Below are 25,096 nucleotides of genomic sequence, written 5' to 3' on the forward strand. Positions count from 1 at the left end.
GTGTAAGACCTTAGACTATAAAACTTTTAGGAGAAACGTAGAATACTATATTTATGACCTTGAGTTAGGCAAAGAGTTCTCAGATACCAAAAGTGCAAGTGGTAAAAGGAAAAAATTGATAAATTGGACTTCACCAAGATGAAAACCTTTTGTGCTTCAAAAGAGACCATTAGGAGAATGGAAAGACAAGCCATAGACTGATAGAACATTTTTATAAGACATATACCTGATGAAGGACTTCTACCCAGAATATATGAAGAACTCTTACAACTCAATAAGATGACATACAACCCAATTTTAAAAATAGGCAAAATATTTGAATAGGCATTTTACCAAAAAATACAAATAAATGGCTAATACACAGATGATCAAAGCCATTAGTCATCAGGGAAATGCATCTTAAAACCACAATGAGATACCACCTCACGCTGACTAGAATGTCCATAATCAAAATCGTACAGCAACCTCGAAAAAAAATGGTTTGTCAGTTTCCTAAAAACTTCAGTGTAATTTTTCCATACAACCCAGGAATTCCTCCCTGCCCACCTGCCTGGGAAACTACCCAATGGAAATGAAAAGATCTGGCAATTCAAAAAGTTGTACACAGATTGTTATAGCAGTATTATTCATAACAGCCAAAAAATCCAAATGTTCATCAACTGATGAGTATATAAACAAAATGTGATATATATATAGATGTGCCCTAGAATTGTATTCAAGAAGAAAAAGGAACAAACTGATACATGTGACAACATGGATGAACCTCGACAAATACTATAGTGAGTGAAATATGCCAGACACAGAAGACTTCGTATGACATGAAATGTCCGGAAACGCCAAAGCTCTAGAGACAGTAAGCAGGTCAGTGGCTGCTTGGGGCTTACGGGAACAGAGATGGACTGCAGGTGGGAAAGAGGGATCTTTTGGGGGTGATGAAAATGTTCTAAAACTGGATTGTGCTGATGGTTGCGTAACTGTAAATTTGCCAAAAATCATTAAATTATGCACTTAAAACAAGTGAATTTTTCACTAGATGTAAATTATACTTCATTAACGCTATTAAAACTGTATTCATCCTGCTCTAGAATTGATGGTCTCAGATGATGAATAAGGGTGGATAAATAGGGACACTGAAATTGGGAGCCTTTCTTACAACGTTGATGGTTGTTTGTGTGTTTGTTTGTTTTTTTCCCCAAGTTTCCTTCTCCACTGAAATGCCACACCAATGCTTGGATTTATAAGGTGGCCTAGACCAATGTGTGGGCTTTTTCTTTTCTGTTTTAAAACTTCCCTTGAGAAAATAAATGGTAATGGAGAGAACTATTTAACAAGGTCCTGGTTTCTCTTGCAACACAGTAGCTAAACTTGTCTGCCTTTATGTGCATTTGTGTAGGAATCAGCTTGGTAGATGGTATCTTTCCCCATCATGGGCAATATTAGCACCTGCAGAGAAATGGCACCTTGATCTCAGTTTCAAGCCCATCTCCCATCAGTCCTAGGCCCTGTTCAGCCAAGCAGGGGTGTTGTTTATGCATACTGCAGCAGTGGGCATAATGAATAATTTGCCTAGTGGACAAAAGGTGTATACCAAGTGAATTTAAATAATTGGTGTGGATTGGCTAGCAGCTAAGAAGTGAGCGGTTAAAGAGAGATACGGAAGATTGAAAGTTTTGTTTTGTTTTTTTTTAAACCTATTGATTGTAGATAATAAAAAGCTTCATGTCTGCTCTCCTTTCAAATATTTGTATCTAAAACTGTTTTTCCCACTCTCCTACTTTGCCCCCGTTAAAATAGAAATGGGGACTGATTTACATCCCGCTCCTGAATACACATAAAATTTGTACAAAAATATCTTCTATAAAAATGATTTGTAATCTATAGGCTTAATTCCTGGGAGATGTCTTGAGATGTAAAATCCCATCCTTTGGGTTGTGGGTTTTTTGTTTTCTCCAGATAAATCTGATCTTTAAAGTTCAAAACAAAACACCCCCTATTTATCAAATATGTGTGTTTAAAAAGACTGGAAGAAAATGAGAGAAAATAATAGCTTATATTGTCTTTGGGTAATAAGATCATGAGTGGTTTCCCCTTTATTTTTATTTATTTTCTCCTTTTTTTCCCCTACATTTTCTGAGTGTTCTACAGCAGGCCTGGAGTTCTTGGATAATCAGAAAAACAGTGAGAGAGAGAGAAGAGAGAGAGAGAAAGTGTGTGTGTGTGTGTGTGTGTGTGTGTGTGTGTTTGTGTGTGTGTGTGTGTGTGTGTAGCAGCATGCAGATGAGGAGAAACTTGTTGTTTGCTGGCTTTGGTGGGAGAAGTTGTTATTTTAAAGATGCCAGGTGCTTCTGTAACAGGAAGAGCAAAGCACATTCCCTTTATCGGGGCAGAACCCCAGAGCTGGCCTCCAAGCTATGCACCTGGGAACAGGCATCTTGTCTTGACAAAGGCTGTCCCTGGAAACATCCCTTGGAATGCAGAATTCACGATTCATAGCAAGAGTGTGGGTGAGCACACAGTGGGAGAAGCCTCTTGGAGGAAAAGGGATGGAGACCTTGACCCCTTCCCTTTCACATTTTTAAGAAAAAATTTGATTGACAATAATATACATCAGAAAAGTGCACAAATCATAAATGAACTCAGTTAAACTAGCACTGAGATCAAGGCACAGAACATTCCAGAAGCTACCTTGTGCCCCCGCCCAGTCACTGACTCTCCCAAGAGTAACTTCTCTTCTGACTTGTTATGCCCACTGTTGATCCCTTTTTACTGTTTTTAAATTTCATATATATATGAAGTATGTTCACATATATATGAACAAGTGTGTTCATCAGAAGCCTGCAGTATGTTCTTTGCGTCCATTTCTTTTGCTCAATATTATGTTTGTGGGACGTACACATGCTGTCACAAGAAACAGCGGCTTGTCCACTCTCATTACTGTATATGATCTTTTGGTGATTAAACTTCAGTTTCTTTCTTTATTCACTGTTGGTAGACCTTTGTATTCACAGGAGTTTTGACTCCTGTGAATATTCCCCCACATTTGTGCACACACACACACACCCTTGTCGGGCACGCACCTAGGGACGAAATTGCTGGGCTCAGGGGGCAGCATGGATTTAGCTTCAGTAGATACTGCCGAATGGTTTCCCAAAATGATTGTACCACTCTCACCCCCCAGCTGCAGGCTATGACTGTTTCGCCTCTCCACACCTGTATGCAGAGGCACTGGCTCTTTCGGACTGAGGCCCCAAGGCTTGTGGGCAATTGCGCTTATGCATACTCAATGGCTCATTTGAATATGTTAATATTAAAAAGGAGATGTGGCTGGGGAAGAGGGTCATACCAGTAATGTATATACATAAGTGAATTACTTTTCAGACCATCAGAAAGAATAATGTGTTTTCAGCCAGGTGCAGTGGCTCACGCTTGTAATCCCAGCACTTTGGGAGGCCGAGGCAGGTGATCACTTGAGGTCAGGGGTTCAAGACCAGCCTGGCCAACATGGTGAAACCTGTCTCTACTACTAACAAAAAATTAGCCGGGCATGGTCGTGGGTGCCTATAATCCCAGCTACGCAGGAGGCTAAGGCAGGAGAATCACCGGAACCTGGGAGGCAGACGTTGCAGTGAGCTGAGATCGTGCCACTGCACTCCAGCCTGGGCAACAGAGGAAGATTCTGTCTCAAAAAAAAAAAAAAAAAAAAGAATAGTGTGTTTTCATGCTGCTCAGTTGGAACTTCCTGAGGAAGAGATAACCCTTCTTACCCACCCACCAAGTGAATAAGCTGCTTTGAAAAATATTATTCTGGATGAGTTTCCACTCCACAGTATAGGCCAGAATAGCAGATTGCTGAGAGACCACCCACAAAGTGCTTCACATCAGTGTCGAATAAAAGGCTGTTTCTGGAACTTCCCACTTGGTCTCAGAGGGTCAATTTAAAGCACAGTCTGCCAAAGGAGTAACAGGTAGATGGAAGCTTTGCTCTCCACTGAACAAAATGGTCTTCTCTCACTTCAACTCTTCTACTCTACTGCTAGGGGAAGCCGATATCCACTGCTCAGCCACTTCACGCACAGTGGAAGTGTCCACTCTACAGATGTGAGGGCCCACCTCTACTTGCTCTTTCCTCTTCCATGCGTCAGCCACCACCTGGTGCCCCACCTTTCTCTTGCGCCACCAAGGCAGTCAAAAGGCTGGAGGACGCCTTCTCGCCTGGTGGAAAGACGGTAGGCCTTCGCATGGTTTTGCCTGGGATGAGTCCTGCCTCTGTCACTTCCTACTAACTGTAAGACTCTGGGCAAGTTCTGAATCCCCCCAGCCTTTGTTCTGGCCTCAGGGAAATTAGGATAGTACCTATCTCCTACAGTTTACAAGGATGAAACGGTGTAATGAATCTCCAGTCCACGTGTCTTTTGGGAACACAGTAGGCACTCAATAATACTTGCTATTTGTACATTTCAAGTCATCTTCTCTTTTGGGTGCAGGTGCAGAGCCCATCTATTCAAACAGTCTAGAGACAGAGTGTGGGGCTGCGGCCCAGCCCTTGTTGAAAATTTACGTCACTTGCAAAGCTCCATTGTGAAATACCGAAACATCGATGTGGAAGAAAGGAAGACAAAGCCCAGACTCTGAATCAACTGGTAGGTGTCTGCGTTTCAGCGGCTCCACAGGAGGGTGGGCCCAGTGACTCACCATAGCGATCCTTTTACTTTTACTAGTGACCAATCTGAGTTTTTTCATTACACGGCAATGATTCACCATTTGCTGTCGTGGTTATGTAATTGAGGCTGTTTTTATCCGTTGGGGTGTCTGTATCTGTATTTCTATGTCACCTCTGGGAAGCTTTGGAGAATTTTCTTTTTTAAACAATCTGATACATGCCGTAACAAACCATTGTTGAAATACCATCCCTTGAGAATGAAATCACCTGCCTCCTCATTCTCTAGGAAGTGGGCAGATGAATGGAGACTGAGCCCTGGAATTGGAGCCAGGAGATCACAACCTAGGCCTGGCCTTGTCACAGACTCTCCCAGTGTCTCTTACTTTCTCTGACCTCAGTTATTCCATCTTAACATGAGGTGAACTGTATCAAACCTAAGCTTTGATATTCAAAAAATGTATAATTTTGAATTTTTCTGTATGAGCCTTTCTGCTAGACAAGATTTTCAGAGTATTTCCTATGAAATCCCAAGCACATGGCAATTCTAAGGTAGATATGGAGACTAAGTTACAAGGTAGGGTGGGGGAAAACAATGAATTTATGCCAGACTTCTTGAAAAAAATCTCACCTTGGAGGAAAGGGTTTTCCATCATTTGTCCATCTCTCCTGTGTTATATATAATAAACAGACGGAGGTTCAAAATGCACTGGTACCTCCACCATCATTCTGTTTATGGTACCAACAGACCTAGGTCAGGCCAGAAGGAGTGGGCCTCACAAAGCCCATTACTGCACTTGTACTTGCTTTGCTCATCCCCTGCAAGAGCTCAGAGCTCCATGTCCCGGGATTGGATGAGTAATATCAGCCCCTTGGGCACACCATTGGGTCACCCTGCCAGTAAGAGATTTGTGATAGCCACTTGGTTTGAACATTTTTTTCACTTTTATTTTTATTTTTTGTCCTTGGCATTTGTTGAGCTTCTTAAATGTATGGATTGTCATCTTTCGATCCACTCCAAAAATTATCAGACATTATCTCTTTAAATAATACTTTTGCCCCCATCTCCCTTGCTTCTCCTTCTGGAATACCACTTAAATGTATTTGGACCTTCTCACTCTATCCTCCTCTTTTTCATGATTTTCATCTTTCTGTTGTTCTGTGCTATCATTTGGATAATTTTTTCTGACCCATCTTCCAGTTCACTAATTCTCTCTTTGCCTATATCTGATCTCCTATTAAATCCATCTATTAAATTTAAAATTTCAATTATTATGTTTTTCATTTCTATAAGAAAGAGCTATTTGATTTTTGAAAAACCTGCCAAATCAGTTTTTTCATAGTTCTCTGTTTCCTGCAAATATCTTTAAGCTTGTATTGTTTTTTCAACATAGCAATTGTATAATTTGTTTCCTATTATTTCATTATATGAAATATTTGGGAGTAGTTTAGCTGTTTGTTTTTTCTGCTTATTCATGCTCATGTTGCCTTATTTCCTTGTGTGCTTCCTTATTTTTCACTAAGTGCTGCTTTCTTTCTTTTCTTTTTTCTTTTTCTTTTTTTTTTTTTAGACGGAGTCTCGCTCTATCACCAGGCCAAAGTGTAGTGGCGCAATCTTGACTCACTGAAACCTCTGGCTCCTGGGTTCAAGCAATTCTCCTGCCTCAGCCTCCCGAGTAGCTGAGACTACAGGCATGCACCACCACACCCAGCTAATTTTTGTATTTTTAGTAGAGATGGGATTTCACCATGTTGGCCAGGATGGTCTCGATCTCTTGACCTCGTGATCCACATGCCTCGGCCTCCCAAAATGCTGGGATTACAGGCGTAAGCCACCAAGCCTGGCCTGCTTACTTTCTTGAGATACTACTTGATGATAATTCTTTGAGATATCGGATGAATGTGACAAGAATTTGCACTTGCATCTGCCACGCACCTAGGGACACTTCCACTCCAAGATCACCTTAATCTGAATTTGTTCCGGGAAATTTTCTGGGTCATTCAGGGGGTGTGAATTTGGGTACCAGTCTGCCCAAGGGTCAGTGTGTGGTTACAGCTTCCCAGAGATGAGCTTTTCTCCCGCTCTCCTCAGTGCCAAGAAACATTTCCTTGTTATTTCTAAAGGGGGGCTGGGGGGAGAGAAGGCAAAAATTTCCTTCGGGTTCACCCTAATCCTGGATGTGTAACCCTTTAGAGTTCTAGCATAATAGGCTGAAGATCTTCTGGCTGGTTCTCAGCCTTACATGGATTCTGGGCTTGGGATTCTGATTCTCGGCTTGAAATTCTGATAGGTGAATTTTCTTCTAAGCACAGTGATGAATCTATTGGTAATGCACTAATCTTGGAAAATTATGGAAGGAGACAAGTCTCCTTGAAATGAAACATGACCTTCTTCTTGCTACATCAGATGTGGCTGGTTCTTGCTCAGATTAAACAACCTGAAGCCATAAAAACTACAAAACCAACTTCTGAGAATTTTAGAGGTTTTAAATTTACAAGATGAATCAGTTAGGAATGCTTTCCACTACAAGTAGTAGCAATGTGACAAATAGAAGCTTATTTTCTTCCCTAACAAGAATTCTAAAGGTAGACAGTTGGTGGTATTGGTTCGCCGGCTCAGGAATGCCCTAGCGGGCAGGGGAGGGTCAAAGCTCTTTGTGTGTTTCTTCTCTGGGATTCTAACGCTTCCTCATGCTTGTCGCCTCATAGTTACATAATGGCCACCATAATGTTAGGTATTATGTCCGTGTTTAAGGCGGGAAAAAAGAGGAAAGAGCACCAGTCATACCTGTCCCTTTTATCGGGAGGCCAATGGTTCCCCAGAGGCCCCCGCCCCATGTATCTCATTGTCCAAGACTCAGTCACATGCCTGTTGCCGGCTGTGGGAAGGCTTGAGGAACATGTGGCAAAATGGAATCAGACTGTCACGGTCAGCTCAGACCGTTCGTGGTGCTCCCCTTGGACACTGGACACAGTCGGGGCATGCTGGAAAGGCAGAGGGGAGACTGGCTGTGGAAAGCAACCCAGAGCCATGAGCTCGGAGCTTGCTGTGCCCACTGCCCACTTTCCAGCAAAGCAGCACCCCCTTGTTGGGACCTCAGAAACGGCTTAAAAGGAAGGACAGGTCTCCTGATAGAACACACACCACACACCACACATCACCACACCACCACACCACACACACACCACACACTGCACACACACCACACACACATATACCATACAGATACCAAATACACATACCACACACCACACATACCACATACCACACACACATACACAATACATATCACACACACACAGACACCACACACACATATACCACACAGATACCACATACACACCACACAGACACCATATACACATACTCCACACACACAATGACACACACACACACCGAATGCCTGGGAGAGAAGGCTCCCTTCACAGAAGCTCCCACTCGGATGTGGATCAGGCCAGGGGAATGCAGCCAAGGTCAGGGCAGAGAGGACACGCAGGCCCAGGCCAGGCCTCTGGGTGAGGATGCCGGTCAGCTTTTCCTCTTTCGGTGCCAGAATGAGGTGTGGGGAGTGGCTCTGGGATCAGAGGACGTCCTCCCTAATTACGATCCCTTCAGAAAATCATGCTCGCAGTATGTACCTCTCAGCGTGAGCATCAGAGGGCCAGGGTCCAAGAGGGTGCACCTGCCCCGCTCTGAAGGTGAGGCTTCGGAGGCCTCGGTGGCTGTCCCACCCTCTGGGTCGGTACCGTAACTCGGCCTGTCTTTGGCTGGATCTCTAGCTGGGTCTGCCTCTTAGACCTGAATGTGGAAGCCTGGCCACACGCACCAGTGTCCCGCTGCCTCCATGTTTCCACCACTGGCAAAACACTGCTGCTCTTCAGTTCCAGGGGTTGGCAAGTGACACACTGGGCTTCCCGAGGTGGATGCCTGAGGGGATGTGGACAGCAGAAATCCATCCCTGCACGGCCTTCTAGGGAGGAAGGAGCAGGCTTTTCCCATGCTGCCCCGAAGGGTTTTCTTTCCGTTTCTCTTATGTGCACTCCCCAGACCTAAGGCCCTTGCACCTGCTATTATTCCTCTGCCTGAGATGTTACCCCAGAGACAACCTGATGTCGATCTGTCTACAGAGCCTTCAGATCTCAGGTCCTTACAGCCTCCCCGCCGGGCTCTCGTGTTATCTGCACCCAGAGCAAGCCGCACTTCTCCTCCCCAGCACTGTGAATTCCCTTCCAAATGCTTATTCACTACCCCGCTTTCCCATCAGATTGCAATCCGCAAAAGGCCTGGAACTCCAACTGTTTCATTGACTGCTATATTATCAGTGTCTGGCACATACATAGCAGGCTCTGAACACACATTTGTTGAATGAATAAAGGAATGGAAAACCTAAATCCACAAATGGAAGACTGCGTCAGGGCATGTGAAATTGCTCATGATACAATGTTAAGATACAGCTAGATAGAAAAATAAATATATATTCTAAAGAAGTAAAGGAGAGGGCATACAATTATATATATGATATGACAGAATTTCAGAAAACACACCCACAGGAAAATACTGGGAGTAAGATGGAAAGAAATAAAATATTAACCAAAATCAGTTTTAATATTTTTGTAACTTTCTGTAATTTCTAAATGCTATGTAATTTTTTTTTTTTTTTGCCTTCAACATGAAAAGATGTGTGAATCCTTCAATGGACGGAGACCAGAAGGCAAGAAGATTCCGGATAAGCAGGGGGAACACTGGCTCCTGGTCAGAGCCGCCCTGGGCGGAAGGCGCATCCAGTCGATGAGGATACCGCAGCGGGGCTGGGAGCCCACCGGGCAGCAGCCGTGAGGGGCACAGACACCTCGAAAGGTCACTGGCTGCAGTGACCTACCTGGTCCCCAGGGCACTGAGATTCTTCTGAACAGCAGGCCCCAGTCCGTTGCTGACCAGGGGCCCGAACCCTGGGCATCCGCTCTGGGCACACCTCCTTGGAGTATGTGGGGCATCTTATTTACCCAAAGCAGGTGTGTTCATTTAGGGCCACCTGCGTGTTCACAGGAGCACTCCCTGCAGGTGGCCTTTGGTATTTCACCTGGATATCAGTCTGCTTGAGCTGCTGTAAGCAAATACCGTAGGCTGGGTGGCTTCAGCAACCGAGATCTATTTCTCACCATTCTGGAGGCTGGAAGTCTGAGGTTGAGATGCCGGTGGCTTCTGTTTCTGATGAGGGCCCATTTCCTGGCCTGCAGACGGCCACTTTCTCACTGTGTCCTCACATGGCAGAGAGGGAGAGCCTGAGTCTCTCTTCCTCTTCTTAGAAGGACACTAGTCCCCTCGTGGGGGCCCCACCCTCATGACCGCCCCTAAACCTGATCACCCCCCAAAGGCCCCATCTCCAAACACCGTCACACTGGGGATCAGGGCTTCCACATGAACTCTGGGAGGCGGAGGCGGGCTCTGTGTTTTAGCCGGCCCCTGGGGGGCAGAAGCGGACAGTGTGGACTCCTTGGAGTGGGAAGGAGTGGGCTGAGGACGGCGAATGTAGACAGTCTTCTGGGAAGTCTCTAAGGGAAAAGAAAGTGAGAGATTGATGGGGGTGGGCGCCGTGGGATCAGGGGAAGGGTTTTGGGGTTTTGGTCTCATGTTTGTTTTGAGGCAGGGATGTGCGAGCTCGGCCCGGGGAGCCAGTGAGCAGGAGAGATGGAGCCCCAGTCCGGGCTGGGGCAAGCGGAGGGTGGGGCTGAGGCCAGGAGGGGAGGCTGGAGGGAGGGAGGGAGATCTGACCGGGAGCCTCCATACCCTCCAGGAAGTGGAGGGTGTTGTGGACTGAAATGCCTGGGTTGCAGCCCTAACCCCAGTGTGACTGGGTAGGTAATTAAGGGTAAGTAAGGTCGTAAGCGTAGGGCCCTGATCTGATGGGACCTCAGCCTTATCAGAGGGGCAAGGGGACTGTCCCTCCACCTCTGCCAGCCGAGAAGAGAGGCCTTGCAGAATGGACCCTGGGGCACCCTGACCTCAGACTTCCAGCTGAACGGTGAGAACAAGCAGGAGTGCCTGCTGCTGAAACCGTCCAGCCTGTGACGTTTCGTCACCATGAAAGCCAGGTGGGAAGAGGAGCTGTGGAGGGGCCGGGTGCCCCCTGAGGGGCGGGGTCAGTCTCCCAAGCTTCTTTGAGGACCCAGACCCAGGCGCTGGACAGCACCTCCCAGAAGCGAGCTCAGGCCCCTGGTGCTGTGATGGGAAAGACATAGGGTGGGACTGATGGAGGGTGGGTTTTGTGGACCCAGGGGGCAGAAAATGGGGTGCAGGGGGACAGGGGAGGCCGGAGGAACCCTGGGGTCGGGCTGAGAGATAAAGAAGGCCCCACCAGAGGGGGCTGGGCCCCTTTGAGAGGGGATGTCAGGAGTTGTGGGGCTGAGGGTAGCTCAGAGAAACCTGAGGGGCAGCTGTCTGGGCATGACTGAGGGTTGTGGTCTGTCCCCTGGGGATGAGGGGGTCACCAGTGGGCACTGAAGATTCCCAAGGCTGTGACTGGGTGTGGGGGAGGGGCGGCTCCGAGCAAGCGGCCCTGGGAGTGGAGTGGGGGGTGGGGAGCAGTCAGGGGGCGGCCAAGGGAGCTGGTAGAGGGGGTTTTAGTCAAAGGGGGACCCCCTTGAAGACACATCCGGCCTCCCACGAAGCCTGGGGCCCCTCCCAGTTCCAGCAGTTGCCTTCTAAGTCTCGGCCTCATGATCCCACACAGGCCTGCAGCCCCAGCCCTACACCCTGCCAAGTGTCCTTTCCCTCAAGGCCCTGTCTGGGGTGCCAGTTACCTCCGCCCACCTCTCCCGCTCCCGCTGTCCTCCAACTGACAGGCCCAGCCTCAGGGCGTCCTTCTGTCCACCTGGAGCCCTCATCCCCAGACACCACATGGACACTCTCTGCTGCCACCAGCTTCCCCTGGCTGGTCCCTTCCAGGCAGTGGGGCCCCTACCCTGCTCAGCTCCCCCACGCTGCTCAGCCTCCCAGCCTGCTCAGCTCCCCAAGCCTGCTCAGCCTCCTCAGCCCTCCAGCCTCCTCAGCACCCCCAGTCTCCTCAGCTCCCCCAGCCTCCTCAGCACCCCCAGCCTCCTCAGCACCCCCAGCCTCCTCAGCACCCCCAGCCTGCTCAGCACCCCAAGCCTGCTCAGCCTCCTCAGCCCTCCAGCCTCCTCAGTCCCCCAGCCTCCTCAGCAACCCCAGCCTGCTCAGCCCCATCTCACTCCTGGCACCATCTGCTCACTTGATGTTTTCACCGTGGGGCTGCCCCCGTTGGAGTGAACTAGCCACCACCCACCACCGGGGCCTTTCTCTGTCTGCATCCCGGATGTCTCATGGGCGCCTATGGGGCTCGCCATCACCTGCTGAGTGAAGGAGGTGTGGATGGGCGATGAGCGAGCCAGCACGGGCAGCCGGTGGTCTGTGGGGACTGAGGAATAAGAAGGTGACAGTGGGCAGGCTCTGTCAGGGAGGAAGGACCACAGAGCCACAGAGGCTGGCAGGGGCAGCAGAGGGCAGTGGGCTGGGGTGGGGGATCCATGTGTAGGGAGCGATGGGAGGGCTGGGGCAGGGGCACCCAGGAGACTCTGACTTGCCCTCCGAGTGGAGGGCGGCAGCTACAAGGGGAGCAGAGGGAGGGCCCCGGGCCCTGGGCAGCCTGGGCAGAGGAGCAGAGGCAGCCGCAGGTGCTGGCCTCGGGGCGAGGGCAGAGGCACAGTGGAAGGGTCGGATCCTGCAAGGATGCCTGTGAGGGCCACCTGGCAGGCCCTTGTTCTGCCCATGCAGGTGAGTCCTCGTGCCAAGTGCAGGCAATGCTCCAGAGGTGGCAGCTCATCATGGGCCTTGTGGCAGCCCTGTGGCCATCCGGCCCAGGGGGCAGGGGGAAAATCCTGGCACCAGGAGTTGGACTGGCATGGGCTGGAGCCCAGCTGTGTGATCCTCAACTGCATGCCTGGGTGACCTCACTTGTTTCTGCTGTGAGAAATAAGCTCAAACTCAATGACTGAATAAGTGAAGGTGCTCCCTGACGGTTCTGGGTGAGCTGGGGGTGGGGGGGGTTCCCTCTGGAGGCACAGGTGGGACCGGCTCCATGCCTGTGCTGGGCACACAGTGGGCAGGGCGCACCTCCCCACTGAGGCCACATCGCTTCTTCCTCCCTTCCTTCGTGACGTCACCCACTTCTCTCCTCCATCACATCTCCCTCTGCCTTCCTTTATAAGGACAGCTGTGATTCCACTCAGGGTCCATCCATATAATCCCAGGTCATCTTCCAATCTCAGGACCCTCAACTGTGTCACTTCTGCAGATCCCTCGGCTGCCGGCCTCTCCGCTCCTGAGACTGTGGTCCAACATGGCACATGGAGACTCAGGGAAAGGGCCTTTCAGGAGCTCTCTAGGGTGGTGTGGGGGGCCAGACAGAGGTGGGGGGACTGAGGGGCTGCTCCCCAGGAAGCCGTCCCCAGCTGAGCCCTGTTGGGGAGCCTGCAGCCGAGGTAAATTTGTCCTGAGCCCCAGGCAGCCTGGTCTCCAGCCACATGGTCAAGCCAGGGCCTGGGGTTCTGGAAACTCCAATGGGACCCTTTGGGCTGTGACAGGAGGGTTGTCTCAGGGAAACAGGGTGATGGGGCTGGAGGCAAAATCCATTTTTGTAGGGCTTTAAGTGGCAAATTGAGTTGAAACTGAGGGGTTTGGAAACCAATGGGGATTTTTAAATGAAGACATTTTAGGAGGGCTCATCAGGCAGTGGGCCTCAGAAGGGACTGGAAAGGGAGTGCCAGAGGCAGGGAGACCTTAGGAGCTGCTGTGATGTAGGTGAGAGATGCCAAGGGCTGAGGGCAGCCGTGGTGGAGGAGCAGCAGCTGGAGGGTGTGGAGGCCTAGCAGGAGACACAGTGCTGGGGGCATTGGAGGGGTTTTGTGCAAGGTGTGAGTGCAGGCCCAGCAGAGGCCTGGCGGGAGACACAGACGGGGTGGCTCCGGGTGGGATGCAAGGTGTGAGTGCAGGTCCAGCACTCACTTTGCCTCTGGACCTCAGATGCTGGGACCTTGGTCTATTCAATAATGGGGCAGGACCAGGTGATCACCAAGGTCCCTGGAAGTTCGGAGTTGTTGCTTTTGCCCCTGTATTAGCCCATTCTTGCATTGCTACAAAGTAATACGTGAGACTGGGTAATTTATAAAGAAAACAGGTTTATTTGGATCCCAGTTCTGCAGGCTGAACAGGAAGTGTGGCGCCAGCATCTGCTTCTGGTGAGGCTTCAGGAAGTTTCCAATCATGGTGGAAGGGGAGCCAGAGAAAGAGAGGGCAGAAGCACCACACTCTTAAACAACCAGATTTCCCGTGGACTCCCGGGGCAAGAACACACTCATGTGGGAAGGGGAGCCGTTCATGAGGGATCCACCTGCACGATCCAGCACCTCCCACCAGGCCCCGCTTCCAACATTGCGATCACATTTCAACATGAGATCTGGAGGGGACACACATCCAAACCACATCAGCCCCATTTGCTGAGAACCGACCACGTGCCAGGCCCAGCGCAGCCTCCTCGTGTGCACGCCTTGTTTCCTTGTTTAGCTAGGACCACAGCCCTGCCAGGTGAACAGTGTTACCCGTTTTACAGATGAGCAGACTGAGGACCAGAGAAGCCCTGGAAGCTGCTCCAGCTGGTGATGGAGTGTTTGGGGCCGAGATTCACACTCCGTGCAGGACGCCACGGTCTATTTGTGCTCGTGTCTCCGAATGTGAGAGAGGGAGAGAGGCATCCCAGGGCAGCGGGACCAGGGCAAGAGGGAGCAGAGAGAGTTCCAGCTTCCCTGCCACCAGCGTTTCCCAGCCGTCCTGTGTCTTGGCTTCACAGAAGGAGCCCTTCTGTGAGGCCCACCTCTTCTCCCTCCCTGCAAATGCCGTGGGTCAAGACCATCTCGGTCTTGTTTCAAGAAGTAAAGCAATAATGCTCCTCCAAAGCTGACTGGGGGGAGCAGCAGCAGTGCAGCAGGTGGAGCTGCGAAAGGGGAGCTCTCGGGGTTCTAGACAAGCACCCCGAGTCTGTTCTCCAGGTAAGCCCCTGCAAGGCCACCCACTTGGACTAGTGGCACGTGGGGCGAGTTTCATTCTTCCTTCACAAGCGGTCACCAGGGCTGGCAAACTGTTGCACCACAAGGCTGCTGGCCAGCTAGGTGCCCTCCGCTCACCAAGACTCTCAGAATTTGCGAGGTTCTCCATTGCTAATAACAATAGGCCTGATCTGTTGAGAGCCCACCTGTGCCAGCCTGCACCTTGCACAATTATTATCTGCATTTTACTCCAGTGAAAGCTGTGGCTCTGAGAAGCCAGAGTCGCATGGAGAATACTTGGAGCTGTGGGATTTGAACCTCGGACAGTGCCAGGGCAGTGCCCTGGCCCTCTGCCCTGCAGGAGCCCCTCGGCTGCCAGTAGCCTGAGATGCCAGCTGCTGGGCACCATGGCCTGCCACTGACAGTTCTGGATGGAGAACTGACTTGAGTTTGTGTCTCTACAGGTCTGGAGACCTGACCCGTCCAAGCTTTCCACTGGAGAGAGGAACGCTGGGGCTGGGCCCGTGCTGAGGCTCGCAGTCAAACGGTACCACCTGCATCAGTGCTTTCCACACCTGATCTATCTTGAGCCTCCTGGCAACTATTATCCATTTGAAGAGGGGGAAACTGAGGCTCAGAAAGCTCAAGCACCCTCCCAAAAGCCATGGGGGAGCGAGAACTCCCATACAGGCCTTCCGGCTCCCCGTCCTGCCTCCTCCCACCATGCCCAGAACTAGCACCCCCTGAGCACTTGCTCGAGCCATGGTGAGATCCAGAACCCGGCTGGAGCCAGGCTTCGGCCAGGCCGTGGCCACGCTGCCATCTGACAAGCCCAGGGCCTGTCCCAACAAGACTGAGGCCCGTGTGGAGACAACTGCACAGTCGTGACCGGTTGTCCTGACAGACCTGCCAGCACCGCCCGAGGCTGGGAGGGCGCTAAGGTAAGCTGGCCTGCCTGCCTGCCTGCTGGGGCGGCACCTCCGGCGCCTGAGCTCCCAATTTGGCTGTTAAAGCCAAATTTTAGCTCCAAGTAAAAATGTGTCTGAGTATAAAGCTTTGAAGATACGGTTTCTTAATGAAAATGCTGGGTGAAGCCAATTAGACTGGCATGGGCAGTAATCACTATAATAAGGGTAATTGAGTTGGATTTATTATAGCTGACGATGGCTCTTTTCCCCTTAAGTAGAGAAAGAAAATAACTTACTGATATTAAAACATGATTGAAGTTTTCCTTCAAACCCTTGGGAAATGGCCCGGTTTCTGGGACTTCATCTCAAATATGAGGCTGGTGGGTAACAAAACAATGCCGCCCCCCTTTTTTTGAGACGGAGTCTTGCTCTATCGCCCAGGCTGGAGTGCAGTGGCACAATCTCAGCTCCCTGCAACCTCCACTTCCCAGGTTCAAGCAATTCTCCTGCCTCAGCCTCCCGAGTAGCTGGGATTACAGGCGTGCGCCACCATGCCCAGCTAATTTTGTATTTTTAGTAGAGACGGGGTTTCACCATATTGGTCAGGCTGGTCTCAAACTCCTGACTTCAGGTATCTGCCTGCCTCAGCCTCCCAAAGTGCTGGGATTACAGGCGTGAGCCACTACACCTGGCCTATGGCCACCTTTGGTGACTTGATTTTCTCAGGTGGGAACTCTTCCTTCAGAAGCAAAATTGAATGAACCTGGGAGAACTGGGGAGGCGGCATCAAGGCCCATGAGGCCAGCAGGACCTGGGGAGTCAGGCACTGTCATTTATTTGTGGGACTTGGATACAGTCCTCAGCCTCTCTGAGCCTAGGTTTCCTCATGTGTAGAATGGGGATCATAATACTGACACTGTAGGGTTGTTGGGGGAATAAAATGAAGCTAAAATACATGAAATTTGATTAAAGAAAGTATATGACATACCTGGCAAGAGGTAGACACGCAATAAATGTGAATAACCTTTCCTAATAGCAGGAAGCTATCTATGGAGGGAGCCCAGGGCTCTGAGAGGCCTCTGCTGTAGCATATTTTTAAGCAAGATAAAAATGTATTTCTCATTTCAGTAAAAGTCTACCGGTAAACAGTCCAGGGCTGGTGGTGCGGTAAATCTGCAGGGATCCAGGCCCCTTCTCTCTTGCTGCTTCACCATCCTCAGCAGGAAGCTTTCACCTCATGGCCCAGTGTGGCTGCCACACTCCAGCCACTGTGTCCTATTTCTAGCTAGCAGAAGGGAGGAAGGGTTCTCTTTAAAGCACAATTCCTGGGAGTTACATGTAACACACTGGGTTACAGACCTTTGGATAGAATTTGTCGCATGGTCCCACTCAGCAACAAGGAATTCTGAGGAACGTGGTCTTTATTCCAGCAGCCGTGTGTCCAGATAAATTTGAGGTCCTATTGCTAAGGACGAAGGGGAGGACTATTGGGGGAAATCAGGCCACCTCTGCCCCACTGTCCCATTTGATAGGTTGCCAGTGGGCTAAAGGGATAATGCACATAAAACTCTTTCTTCTTTTTTTGAGACGGAGTATTGCTCTGTCACCCAGGCTGGAGTGCAGTGATGCAATCTCAGCTCACTGCAACCTCTGCCTCCAGGTTCAAGCAATTCTCCTGCCTCAGCCTCCCGAGTAGCTGGGACTACAGGCACATGCCACCAAGCCCGGCTAATTTTTTGTATTTTTAGTAGAGATGTGGTTTCACTGTGTTAGTAGGGATGGTCTCAATCTCTTGACCTGGTGATCCACCCGCCTCAGCCTCCCAAAGCACTGGGTTACAGATGTGAGGCCACCGCGCCCGGCTGCCACAAAAAACTCTTAACAGAGAGGCTGCACTAAGGGCTCGGCCAGCCAACCCCTTCACTGTTCTGGTAAACGGTCCTGTGTCCTGGAAGAGTCTCTTCCCCATGAGGCACAGGTGCTTCCAAATATCTTGTGTCTGACCTGCTTGGCCAGCTCAGTGGTGAAAGATGTGGGACGCAGGGATGAAGTGGGGTTTTGATTTTGATATGTATTTGGCAGTGGGGATTTACCTTGTGCTCAACACCACGGATAACTTAACCTCCTAAAAAATTTAGGCTTAAAAAAAAGTGGACCAGGCCTGGTGGCTCACACCTATAATCTCAGCACTTTGGGAGGCTAAGCTGGGAGGATCACTTGAGCCCAGGAGTTCAAGACCAGCCCGGGCAATGTAGTGAGAGACCCCATCTCTACAAAAATAATTTTTATAAAAATTTTAAAAATTAGCTGGGCGTCGTGGTGCACGCTACTTGGTCCCAGATACTTGGGAGGCTGAGGAGGGAAAATCACCTGAGCCAGGAAAGTTGAGGCTGCAAAGTAAGCCATGATTGCACCATTGCACTCCAGCCTGGGAGACAGAGCTGGACCCTGTCTCAAAGAAAACAAAAATGAATCAGTAATTTTGTTTTTGGATAATGTTTGTTTATTAACGTGGGAAAATTCAGAGAACATTATGCTGTTTAAAAAAAAAAACAAACTCAGGATACAAAACAGTAGGTGGTGTGGCCCCAGTTACGACTACCTTTAAAACTTACTTTTATATGCTGCAAAGAATCCAGAAGATAACCACAAACATCTACTCAGATGTGTGATTATGAGTGACCTTTGTCTTCTTTATTCAACTTTTTTTCACTTTCCTAGTTTCTCATGAGCATGGATTACTTTCATAATCATAGAAAGCGGGGCAAAGGGTATAGATCTGAGTGTTCAGGGAAATAGTATCAAGATGGCCAGTGAGGCAGGAGGGGGCCTGCACTTCTTCTTGAGTGGCTTCCAGGATTGGTACAGACCCCCAGGAACTCAGCTGCACCTTTAGCCCGCTGGAAAAATGAGCACAGCGGCTTCAGGTCATGGGAGGCCCCAGCGGGGGGGAACGTGTGAGCTGCCAGGTTCGTGGAGAGCCCTGCACTTGGGGCTGAGCTGCCTGTAAGCCAACTGGCAATTTTTTTTTTTTTTTTTTTTGAGACAGAGTCTGCTTCTGTTGCCCAGGCTGGAGTGCAATATTGCGATCTTGGCTCACTGCAAACTCCACCTCTCGGGTTCAAGCGATTCTCCTCAGCCTTCCCAAGTAGCTGGAATTACAGGAGCCCGCCATCACGCTCGGCTAATTTTTGTATTTTTTAAGTAAAGATGGGGTTTCACCATGTTGGCCTGGCTGGTCTCGAACTCCTGACCTCAGGTGATCTACCTGCCTCGGCCTCCCAAAGTGCTGGGATTACAGGCGTGAGCCACTGCGCCCTGGCATTTTATTTTATTTATTTGTTTGAGACAGAGTCTCGCTCTGTCATCCAGGCTGGGGTGCAGTGGTGTGATCTTGGCTCACTGCAACCTCTGCTTCCTGGGCTCAAGTGATTCTCCTGCCTCCTGGGTAGCTGGGATTACAGGCGCATGCCACCATGCCCAGCTATTTTTTGCATTTTAAGTAGAGACGGGGTTTCACCATGTTGACCAGGCTGGTTTCGAACTCCTGACCTCAAGCGACCCACCTGCCTCAGCCTCCCAAAGTGCTGGGATTACAGGCGTGAGCCACCGTGCCCAGCCTCAACTGGCATTTTAAATGGGCTGTTTGGCACGCTGGACGCTGCTGTGAGCAATGTCGCTATTTCTGGAGACTGCCACAGCTGTAGCCCTTCTCCTTGAGGCCTTTGCTCTGCCCTCTCCCTTGGGAGGGGGTTTCTCATTTATTCTTCCCCCAGGGCCTCTTGGGCAGGGCCTGTAGAGAAGGACGCAGATGGCTTTGCTGGGCGACCTGGAAACCTGGGGAGTGGACGATGCTCAGATGCCAGTCAGGCCAAGAACGAGGAACTAAGGAGGGCCAGGCTCTGGTCCCAGCCCCAGGCCTCAGTCTCCTGACCTGTACAATGGAAGGGTTGGGCTCTGCTTCCGGGGCTCTTCGCTGGGACTGCAGAGACTTGGGGTGCCCTGCTGCTGAGAGGCACTGAGAGGCTGAGTGGAGGCTACAGACACAGAACAGGCTCACCGGCCCGGCTCACTCAGGGCCGCTCACTCAGCTCCCTTTAATCAGATCTGCTTGCTTGCCCGCTCCCAATCTACTTCTTATCTAAGCTTCTCCAAGCCGCAAGAGCATGCTCCTTCCCGCAGCTGATTCGTGGCCTGAGTCACCCTCATGTTCCCTCCCAGATATGTGACTAGGCCTGGCTCCCCCCTGGTGGCTTCAGCAGCGTGTCGCTCAAGGAGGCAGAAAATGGGGTCTCACTGGGGAGTTCTGGGTCTTTGGCTGGAGTTGGGCTGAAGAGGAAGCAAGTTGGTGGGGACAGATCCCAGAGGACCTGGAATGCAGAGCCACCATGGCTCCGAGAATTATTGCTAGAAAAGGCACCTCCCAGGCCAGGTGTGGTGGGGCGTGCCCATAGTCCCAGCTCTGCTGGAGGCTAAGGTTGGGGTGGGAGGTGGGGGAGATTATTTGAGCCCAGGAGCTCAAGAACAGCCTGGGCAACACAGCGAGACCAAACAGAAGGTTTAGATGAAAAGGGCGGGGCCGGCACTCCCAGCAGCCCACAGATCACAATCCCCTCACTCCCTCTTTTTTACCCCCCATTCTCCGCTTGCATCACCCTGGGAAGATTCTTGCTTGCATGTTTACTATTTTTTCTAATTACAAAAAGAAGGCGGCCTGGTGTGGTGGCTCACGCTTGTAATCCCAGCAGTTTGGGAGGCCGAGGCAGGTAGATCACCTGAGGTCAGGAGTTCGAGACCAGCCTGGCCAACATGGCGAAACCCCGTCTCTACTAAAAATACAAAAATTAGCTGGGTGTGGTGGCACTCACCTGTAATCCTAGCTACTCAGGAGGCTGAGGCAGGAGAATTGCTTGAACCCGGAGGTGGAGGTTGCAGTGAGCTGAGATGTCACCATTGTACTCCAGCCTGGGTGACAAGAGTGAAACTCCATCTCAGAAGAGAAAAAAAAAGAATGCTTCAATCATAGGGTTTTTGTTGAGCTAATACGATCCCTTCTTGCCAGTTTAAGAAGAGAGATATTTATCACAGGGTGCTGGCTGACACATCTGGCTTCTGGTTTGCATGCGATCTAGCCTCCTTGTCCCTTCCCCATCATCCTTCAGGACTGAGCCCAGTGGGTTCTGCAGCACAGCCGGGAGCCCATCCGACAGGTGCTGGCATCAGCTGGTCATGCACAGCCGTCCTGAAACCCAGCTCAGATTTCTCCTCCCTAGTCTCCTGGTGTTTTGGGCTGCATTATATCCCCCTGAAAAAGACCATTTGAAGTCCTAACCCCCAGTACCTCCGAATGCAATTCTCATTTGGATTAAGCTCATTACAGAAGTAATTTGTTGGGATGAGTTCATACTGGGGTAGGTTGGGCCCCTAATTCCATATGACTGGTGTCCTTAGAAGAGGAGATACAGACACGAAGGGAGACAGAAGCAGGGACTGCAGTGACGCACCTGTGACCCAAGGAATGCTGAGGACTGCTGGCCACCACTGGGCACCGAAAGAGGCAGTGAGGGACTCCCCCACAGCTTCAGAGGGGGCGTGGCCCTGCTGACACCTTGATTTTGGACTTCGAGCCTCCCGAACTGAGACAATATACATTTCTGTTGTTTAAGACTCCCAGTTTGTGGCACTTTCTGATGACAGCCCTCGGGAATGAAGACACTTGGCTGTAGGGATCCTCTGGTAGGACATGAGGGTCAGCTTTGCTGGGCAGCCTGGGAACCTGGGGGTGAGTGGATGGTGCTCAGAGGTGCCAGTTAGGCCAAGACCGAGGGGCCAGGGAGGGCGGTGCAGCGAGGGGAGGGGAGTGAGAGCCAGCTTATCTGTGCCTTCAGGACCTTCTCAAGCCCAGCCATGTACACGCCACCTCTCTGATGACTAACTGTGGCCGAGCACACCCAGCCTGTGACTCCCTGGCTCACACAAGGCTCAGTTCGAGATGCATAGCTTGTGATCGTGGTCACTTGGTGTCCCTGTGGTTGACGTTTAGCCTCGGAGATGTTTGTGAAGTGCATAGTTTCTTGCTGATGAGAGTGTGGCTTTGCTCTGTCGCCTGGCACCTGCGCTGTGATGCCTTCACAGGGGCTGGTCTCGGACCCCCCAGTGCCTTCACGAACACTTGGAGCACTCCTGGCTCTGTGGGACCATCAGCTCCCAGCTGGTTCTGCTCACCCCTGGGTCCTGCTGCCCATCTCAGCCACAGTCCCACCCTTCCCTTTGAAATCAGAGAGCTCATTTCAATGGCCGTAGATCCTACAGCTGTCCTGGCTTAGGACAGTCACACGCACACGGACTCCAGAATGTTGAAAAACTGTACCATAAAACGGCACTGATTTTGCTATAGTTGCACCATAGTAATAAAATCTGTCCATTCTAAAATTATTCCTTTCTTCCTAAGCCTAATAGTCTCAAATCCATTCTCACATATATTCCCCAAGTTTTTTATTTATTTATTTATTTTATTTTTAGATGGACTCTCATTCTGTTGCCCAGGCTGGAGTGCAGTGGCGCAATCTCGGCTCACTGCAACCTCTGCCTCAGCCTCCCAAGTAGCTGGGACCACAGGTGTGCACTGCCATACCCTGCTAACTTTTGTATTTCTAGTAGACACAGGGTTTCACCATGTTGGCCAGGCTGGTCTTGAACTCCTGGCCTCAAGTGATCCACCTCCCTTGGCTTCCCAAAGTGCTGGGATTACAGGCATGTGCCACTGTACCTGACATATTCCCCAAGTTTTTGACAAAATACATTGGCAAATATTGCTTTTTGGGAGGCATACTCCTCCTGTCTCCAGAAGTGGGTACCTACCGGCTCCTGCGTCCTGCTGGGTGACAGGTCTAAAGGCAATGGGTGCGCTGTGCACAGGGTCTCCAACTTACCAGACAGGAGGAAGGGGCTGCTTTCTTTTGCAAAGGCAGCTCTGTGGGCTTTGGGGATTGGGAATCAGTGAGGTGAACATTCCCGAAGTCCTGGATACAATCCGAAGGCTCCGGCTGTTTGCCAACGATGCCGTAGCATTTCAGTCAGAGACCTGGAGGGGCTGTGAGTTCGCCCTGTGTTGAAACCAGACTCGGCTCTGGTTGTAAGTTGCATCAGTCCAGAGACTGTGACTACAAGCTCTCTGGCTGGTTCTGTTCCTATGCCTTGAGCCTGCGGTTTTCCTTCTGTAACCCCCACTGTCACTGGGAGCTGCTGCCTCACAACCCGCACGTGCTTCACCCCATGGCAGGCAGCCAGCTGCACCCAGGCTTCATGGGTCTTCACTCCCGGCGAGCACTGGCCACAGCCCAGTGACTTTCTCCATCACATGCCAAGGAAAGCGTCCGTCTTCTAATGCCAACTGGGCCCTCGCTGCCTGTGAACCCAATAGTAAGCATGGTCCATCTCAGGTCCTGTCCTCTTGAGGGTTCAATGCCAGCAGCCATTTCTGCTGCAAAAAGCCTGTCTTGCTCAGAGTGACCCTGCTGTAAAGAGCCAGGAGCCAAACTCGATGCCAGCAACCAAGAGAAACACCCTTGGGAGACACCGAGGGGATTCTAGAGGAAATCCCTCCTCACCCCACTTAGAATGCAGGGTTGAGACCCCAGTACAGACCTCACAGCTGCCCCATATGACCCAGCATGTGGGACCCAGGATCCAGACCCCCAGCACGTGGCTGCCACCTCATGCTCCTCTCTTGCGCCTTCTAGGTCCCAGTGAGGGCGGAAGCTCACCCCAACACAGGCCGAGGCGGCCTTGGGGTGTAGAGAGCAGGAGGCCTGCCGGGCTGTGGATAGGGGTTTGCTTTGTGGAGGAAGGAGAATGGGAGCCGGCCGCTGGGAGCGGGCTGATGTTAGACAGGAGGGTGGCAGGGCCTTTCCCACCGCAGGGGGCACCTAGAGGCCCCCACCTGCCGCAGGGCTCAAGCCCTCCTCACCCCTCTGCTGCTTCGGGCTCCACAGTGCCTCCCGTGGGACTGGCCAGGGCCTGATCTTCACCTCCTCTGTCATAGACGGTCTGCAGGACAATGATGATTCATGATTCGACACATGCATCAGAGCCTGGGACACATGACGCTCAAAGAATGTGACTTCCTTTTTAGGCCCCAGGCCCTCGACCTCCATGACCCACTGCTCTGGGGCTCCGATTCTGCATCTTCCTTTTTGCAGGTGGTCCCTGTACTCTGCTCTGGGGGTCTCCAGCCAGGCCCTGCCCTCCTCCCAGCCGCCTGGGAGGTTCTTCACTCCCGTTTCTCAGACAGCCCCCAAAGCACTCATTCTGAGTCCAAGCAGGACACCACACAGAAAGAGCTGTTTTTGGAGTTAGGCAGTTGTGGGTTCAGGTTCTGGCTCTGTTTCCACGTGCTGGCGTTGCCCCTTGGGCAATTAGATACCTAACCTCTCTGACCTTCCATGGTGTCACCTGTAAAAGAGAGAATGATAGTAACAGGGATTGTTGTGAAAAAGAAACACAACTGCGCCTGTAAGGTACCAGTCATAATCCTAGCAAAAGCCAAGCACCGTGTATGGATTATCTCATTTAATTCTCAAAGCAACTCTGCCCATTGTGCAGGTGAAGAAATGAGAATTCAGCAGCTTCTCCTGGTAGAGGCTGGTTTCTCACCTGGGCGGTTCGGCCCCAGGACCTCCATTCACAATGACCACACTGTCATTCCCACATCTAGGTAACACTTCCAATGAGAGAAGTGCTTCCTTTTTCTGTCCTATCGGGCTTTATGTCACTGACGTCGCAGATCCTTCCCGGGTCCCAGCCATGCCCCACCAGGTCCAGGCCGTGCTCGGCGGCAGAAGCCTGGGCAGAGTGCGGAGGGCAGATTGGACTGGCTCCCGCCGCACTTCCAGGGTCTTCCAGCCTCTGTGGCCTGGCTCCAGGCGCTGCCTTGAGGGAGCAGGGCACTTTTGGTTGCTGGCCTGCACTGGCCCCATCCTGGAACTCACTTGATGTTCTCAATAGTCCTGAGAGACACAGAAGGCAGGGACACTATCCCAGCACACATGGGGGGAACCCAAGGCTCAGAGGGCTGCAGGGCCCTGCCAAGGTCACACAGCTGGGAAGAAATGAGAGCCCTGCCTGGCCAGGCGTGGTCACTCGGCATCTGCTGGTGTGGGAACCTGAAACGGGTGTCCGCCCAGGCCTTCAGACTGGGATCACCCGGGAGGCAGCTCTGACACTAAATCAGGATCTCAGCAGGTCCTGTGTATTGGGGTGTTTCGGCGGGTCCTGTGTATTGGGGTGTTTTGGCGGGTCCTGTGTATTGGGGTGTTTGGGTGGGTCCTGTGTATTGGGGTGTTTTGGGGGGTCCTGTGTATTGGGGTGTTTGGGCGGGTCCTGTGTATTGGGGTGTTTGGGCGGGTCCTGTGTATTGGGGTGTTTGGGTGGGTCCTGTGTACTGGGGTGTTTCGGGGATCCTGTGTATTGG

General features: G+C 51.0%; 1 long non-coding RNA gene across 2 annotated transcripts in view; it reads left to right on the forward strand.

Annotated features, from left to right (window-relative positions):
- Positions 1-4,489: 4,489 nt before the first annotated feature.
- Positions 4,490-25,096, forward strand: part of LOC131380947 (uncharacterized) — a 36,521-nt gene continuing 15,914 nt past the window's right edge. Inside the window, exons 1-3 of one of the 2 annotated variants that reach the window (XR_009209269.1) lie at positions 4,490-4,640; positions 9,336-9,670; positions 13,869-15,657. This is a non-coding gene — a long non-coding RNA (uncharacterized LOC131380947). The remainder of the gene's footprint in view (positions 4,641-9,335; positions 9,671-13,868; positions 15,658-25,096) is intronic. The other variant, XR_009209270.1, reaches the window with a different exon arrangement.

This window comes from Hylobates moloch, unplaced genomic scaffold (assembly GCF_009828535.3).
Source record: "Hylobates moloch isolate HMO894 unplaced genomic scaffold, HMol_V3 SCAFFOLD_13, whole genome shotgun sequence".
Taxonomy (NCBI): Eukaryota; Metazoa; Chordata; class Mammalia; order Primates; family Hylobatidae; genus Hylobates; species Hylobates moloch.